A 6,000-nucleotide genomic window follows, 5' to 3' on the forward strand; every position below is an offset into this window, starting at 1 on the left:
TGCGAGGCCGGGGGACGCTCCGCAGGGCTCCCCGGCTCCCTTCTCCTCCTGGAGGGCCAGGCGGGACCGAGGCCTGCCTCGGAGCCAGGGCTCGGCTCTCACACGGCCTGCGTTGTGTTACGGGACCTGGTGGTGCCCACGGGGACGTGGGGACGTGTCTGCCACCCGTGCTGCCATGGTGTGCCGGTGCAGAAACACGCCGCAAAGGCTGGCAGGAGGCAGAGGAGAGGCGGCCTTTGACTCGGGATGTGCCTGCACCACAAGCACTGCTTTATTTACCAGCCATGCAGACACACGGAGCTCACAGCAATTGCCTCTGGATCGCTCCTGCCCCTCCTTGCAGACATTTCTGTGGTGGCGTGGCCGAGTTTTGCGTTGGAAAGATCCCCGTGTCACTGCAGAGGTGACCAGGCCTGCTTCTGCAGCACGGTATTCCCCTGAGAACAGCACAGCTAAGAAGAGCAGAGCGTTAAGTGAGGAGTTACGAGGCTGTTCTGGCAGAGAAACAAGCACAAAACCCATCCACAGATTTTCAGCCTGCAAAACAAGGCACCTGGCACGGCCAACCCATGGCGGGGGTGAGCACATAGCCACAAAGCCCAGCCACGATGGAGCAAAGGGGGTTATGAAAAGGGTGTCACAGCACAGCTGTCCCCAGGCGAGGAGACCACCTTGGCTGCGTGATGCTGAGGCTGCTGGCCGGCCCCTGCTCTTGCAACATCTCCACAAGCCCGCACCGAATCACAAGCCACACATCTGTATTTTAGTTTGTGCTTTCCCTCGTTTTTCCAGGCACTCCAGCCTGCAGAAATGGCAACCAGGAGCCAAGAGTTCAGTTACGTTATCTTTCGGACCTCTGACAATAAAACCATTAGAGAAGTAGATGGCATTGATGGGGAGCCTGGAGCTGAATTAGCTGATGAAGTGATAAAGTTTTGTACCAGATAATCTCTTTCTTTCCTCCCCAGCTACTTCCCGCTTTGCCCGCTGACCTCATTGAGGACATCACATTTTTGTGGTGTCCTTTCTTCTGCCTCCCTGGCCATAACAGGGCTCCCCCTGTGTAGGCCTGCCTGAAGTCTGGTGTCCGATTGCTCCGGGCCATTTGAAGGCACGGTGACATGTGCTTTGAAGCAGGGCAAGGTCAAACGTCCGTGTGGTTCTTCAGTGCCTTCATCTGTCTTCAGAGAGGCTTTAGGCAGAGCACATTTGAACTCGTGCTGCTGCTGGATTTTCTTGGACAGACTTACCTCAGCTGAGAGGGGGTTGTGAAACTGCAATGCCACCTCCTCAGCCAGCTGTGTTAGCTGATTTGGGACCCCTGGACACACCTTCTGGGGACAAGACTTGGCACCAAAGAGACCTGCCAACTACTAACTTCAGCTTCCCAGCTGCATGCCTGACCAGAGCTGCTCTGCAAGCAGATCCTGCTCTCCATGGTGCTCAGGGGTCCCTGATGGACCACCACAAGCAGCAAGGGGGCTTTGCACGCTGATTTCTCCCATCTCTAATGCCAGCAGGACCTGTGAGCAGGAGATGTAGCTCCATAGCTGCTCCCTTCCTTCTCTGAAGACATGTGGGGAAGCCAACAAGAGGGATGTGAGGTTGGCAGCAGCAAAATGAGCCATCCCAGCTGCATTTGCCCACAGACATTACCCAGAGCCATGGCTTTCAGAGCAGCTAACGTGGTTTGCAGGCAAGTCGTATGTCTCCTGTGACGTAAATTGTAAGCCAGCATATGCTCTCCTGCTTCACTTTCCAGGCATGCATCCTGCTAGGCCGGATCCTCCTCCTGAAAAAGGGTCACTTGGTCTTCTCTGGGCTTAAATGATTTATTTATTTATTTTGGAAAAGCAACAACCCTGGTGGCTTATGAACTTAAAGGGAAAGGGAGGACTGCAGAGCTGAGGAACAAGATGTGCACAGACCTGGTGGGATGACGCCTGTGGCTCTGCAGGTGAAGCACCAACACGGGGTGAAGCAGCAACAGGGCCCAGAGAGCAGAGAAAGCCTAAATTTCCCTGTGCCAGGTACTGGAACAATGTGCAAGGCGAAGCAGGGAGAAGTTTGTCTGCAGGCACACCGAGAGAGCCCTGAGGAACAATGGCAGGTGTGGTCACTCGAGGAAAACAGGGGTAAGGGAACAAAAGCCCTGCAGGGGCCGGTCAGTGTGCTTGTCTGGCCATGCCGTGTGCCTGATCAGCACAGTCTGTCCTTGCTCCTCTGTAAACTCTACCTCCAACCCTTTCCTCCATGTTCTCTCTGATGCCATGGCAGAGAAGGGGATGCACCTTTGTGCCTTCTGCTGCTGGTCTCAGCCCAGCACTCGCCATGGTCCCACAAGCCTCACATCAAAGCCTGTTTGCCTGAAAGCTTCAACACGCCTGTCCCAGGCACTGGAGAGCAGCAGGACGAGCTCTCTGTGGTCTCACCGTGAGGTACGTGAACTCTGGAAGGGCAGCTGTTGGACGGGGCATAGCCAGATCCATCCTGATCCAAAAGCTGATGGGCTCACGGGGTGTCCCAGTCAATGATAGGGACAATATTGGCACAAATGGACCAGGTGACCTCCCGAGGTCCCTTCCCACCTCAGCCATCTTCTGACAAGCACCAAGTCTGATCTCCTCGCCATCTTCATCTAATCTTCATCTTACAGCTGTGCAAAGGAAATAAATGAATCGCTAAGAACAGCTGGATCCACCTTTATGGCCTGAAAGCACCTTTTCCTGTTAAAATGTCTTCATTTTGTGTGTCCTTCTGGCAGGGCTGCAGGACTCCCAGCTGTTGTACAGCTTCTTCCGGGCAGCCTGGCAATGACAGGCCTGAGGAAATCTTGGAAAAGCTCATCAGCGACCTCAGCATGGTTTGTGACTGCCTATGTGTAATTCAGACAAGGAGAGATGCCAGCTACTGGCATGACATCCGTCCATCCACCCCATGCATGCCAACCCCCCCTTCTTGTCTGATCTGCCAGCCCCTGAGGCCAAGGAGGACCAGGGGCTGCAGGCGGTTTATCTTTGCTTTGGTTTTATCAGAATCAGGCCCCTGCCTCCCACCCAATGCGCCAGCAGTGCCAGCGGGGTGGCTGGGACGTCAGCAGCAGGCTGGTGGAAAGCTGTATCGCAGTGCCAGAGCCTGCTTGTGACAGGAAGAGCCAGCCTAAAGGCAAAGCCAGAGACAGGAGCTAATTTGGGAACACAATGGTCATGCTAATCAAAGCACCTTCCATAAGGGGAGGGGAGGGAAGGAAATTACCTAATCCTTCACCATGCAACCGAGGGCTGTATGCAGTTTGGAAGAAAGGGCGTCCCCCTCTGGGCAAGGAAAAGGTAGTGAGAGCTCCTCCAGGGGCCCTTCATCCTCAGGAGGGGACATTCAGGGAGGGGGAGCATCCCATCTCCCTCCCAAATCGCCTTTAGGTGCAGGTAACTTTATGCCTCTCCCCAAATTTTGGCTGGACAGAAGCTCTGTGACTCCAAAATGAGATATACCAAATGCTTCAGGACGTGCAAAATCTGGTGAGGTGACTCAGGGACAGGCAGCTTGTTTCCCTCCACTGCCAGCAGATGGTAACAGGGCAATCACTGGTCATAAGGCCAAAGAGAAGAGGGAGCTGAAAGCGTGGCTGGCAGGCAAATCAGGACAGCCATCAGCGTGCCACACCAGCTCCCCATACTCTTCTCTCCAGGCTGTTTGTTTTTGTTTATTTTTATTTTCCTGGAGCCAAAGGGAGAAAAGTTTGAACCACCTCTGTGGTCGGAGGCTTTGGTGTACCCGGAGGGATGGCAAAATGATGGCAAAAGGCAGAGAGAAGATCTGAAGGGGTTTCTGCTCTTCCGTAATGCAATCAAAGCTGCAGGCAGAGATAACGCCTTCCACCCAGCCACTCGCCTGCAGACAGGTAATTTGGTTTTACGTCTTTATTTATAACCACCACGTCATCCTGGCACGCAGCGTTTACCATGTGTGAGGCTCTCCTACCCTGGGTCCTGCTCAGCAGCGACAAGTGGGAAAGGCAAACACACGTGTCTGAAGGCACCGTCCTGGGCTGCCCAGGGGCGCTTGGGCACGAGCCAGCAGGAAAATCTCTCCCTGAGGCTTTGGGTTGGGTCCTCACGGATGTGCTACGAATGCCAACTTCCAGAACGTGACACCAAGCAGCTGTGAAGCGCTCGGGATAGAAAGGCAGCAGCATCCACTCTGCTTTTTAGGAAAAGAAGCTCAGTCAGGAGGATGCAGCTTCTCCTAGGTCTCTGCTGGGCCAGTGGTGGAGGGATCTCCTACGTCCTAGCTGAGTGTGCGGACTCCACTTTGAGCATGTCCCACCATCTGTGCTTGGGAGACCTCAGGGAGACCTCAGCGAGGCCTTTCAGTACTTAAAGGGGGCTTTTAAAAAAGATGGAGAGTGACTTTGCACCACTGCGATGGGGGCTAGGCAAAAGGGCCGGCAGTGCCTCTCCGTCTGTGCAGGAAAAGCCTGGCTGCAGAGCTCCTGGGATCTGCCACATCAGCATGGAAATGTGTCCAGACACACCTAGGGATGGTTATTTACCCAGCGAGGCAGAGCAGCTGTCAGGGGAGCGCTCGGAGCACACGGCCTCCGTGACGGTGCCGGGGAACCAGATCCTGAGGGGAAGACGAAGAAGTAGGAGAAGGAGAAAAAGAAGTTAAGAGAGAAAATGAGAAGGAAAAAAAAAAGGGGGGGGGGGGGGGGGGGAGGGAGGAGGGAAAATAAATGTTAAGCAGTTTTCCTTCCAAAAAATCCATCGGGGAATGTCAGGCCTTGGGAGAGGTTAAACCTGTGTGAGGTGGCACCAAGCGATGCCAAGGTAAATCCCAGCTCTGAATTGCTCTTCTTAGGGCAGCGCCGCGTACCTGCGCCCCGCTGTCCCAGAACACGCTGTGCTCGCCTTTCAGCCTCAAAACAACGCCTTGTGCTCAGGGGTTTTTACCTTAGCAAATAAGACAGACCTCTCCCACTACGAGCATGATTGCGCCCCGGGCCCAGGCTGATGTTTGAGCCCGGTGCGGGGTCCTCCCGACCCGTGGGTGAGCGGCGGGGAGCGCAGCGGCACGGAGGACTTTTGGCCAGCGCTCGCCTTGGCAAAGGGGAACATTTTTCGGTCTTTGTCCACGGCCTTAAAAATAAAACCAGGCCACGAAGAGGCCGAACGAGGGAAAGCTGGGGAAATAAGGTCATCGCGACATGTGTCAGTTTGAAGCGCTCTGACACGGCAGCGCCGCGCTGCCCGGGCTCCTCCTGGGACCACGCAGTGGGGAGATCTCAGGCAGCCCCGTGCAAAGGGAAAACGCCTCCCAAAGCACTGTCCTGCTCGGGGGATGGTTGCAGGGGGGACAGCAGGGCTCCACCACCACTGTTTGGAGACCCGTGTGCTGTATCCCTGCTTGCCAGGCTCGCGTGCCGCTCGGGTGCCAGGGAGGAGGAGGAGCGCGCCCAGGCAGAGCCTGTGTGCAGAACCAGCTTGGCTCCAGCCCAGCCAGCAGGAGCGGTTCCTGCTCCCACTGCCAGAGGCTGCGACTCTCGTAAAGTTAATTAATCCCTTCATACGACGTAATTGAGCTGTGGAAGTCACTCGCAAAGAACAACGTGTCATAAACCCCGAGCATTATGATGTGACATACGTGCCAAGATTATCTCAAATTAAAACAAAACAAAACAAAAAACACTGGATCCCTTCAAATAATTCATTTGGGGTCCTTCTGACTCAGTAGGACTTAGTGGAGGGAAGAGGGTTATAGTTTCTAGGCTTTTTCCCAGCCATCTGGGTTAGAAATGGACACGCAGGCTTTCTGACAGCAGCTGCAATCTCCCATGTCCACAGGACGCTGGAGGAGCAGGCTTGGGGCAGAGCTTCACAGCGGCAGCAGCCCCTGCTATAACTGCAAGAGGTCGCAGCACCCGGGCAGAAGAGGGCTGTGCCAGCACTGACCCAGAATAAAACAGGGATATTCGCTGCTGGAAAGCTGCAGCTTGTCCCT

The sequence above is a fragment of the Anas acuta genome, chromosome 3, assembly GCF_963932015.1.
Source record: "Anas acuta chromosome 3, bAnaAcu1.1, whole genome shotgun sequence".
Lineage (NCBI taxonomy): Eukaryota > Metazoa > Chordata > Aves > Anseriformes > Anatidae > Anas > Anas acuta.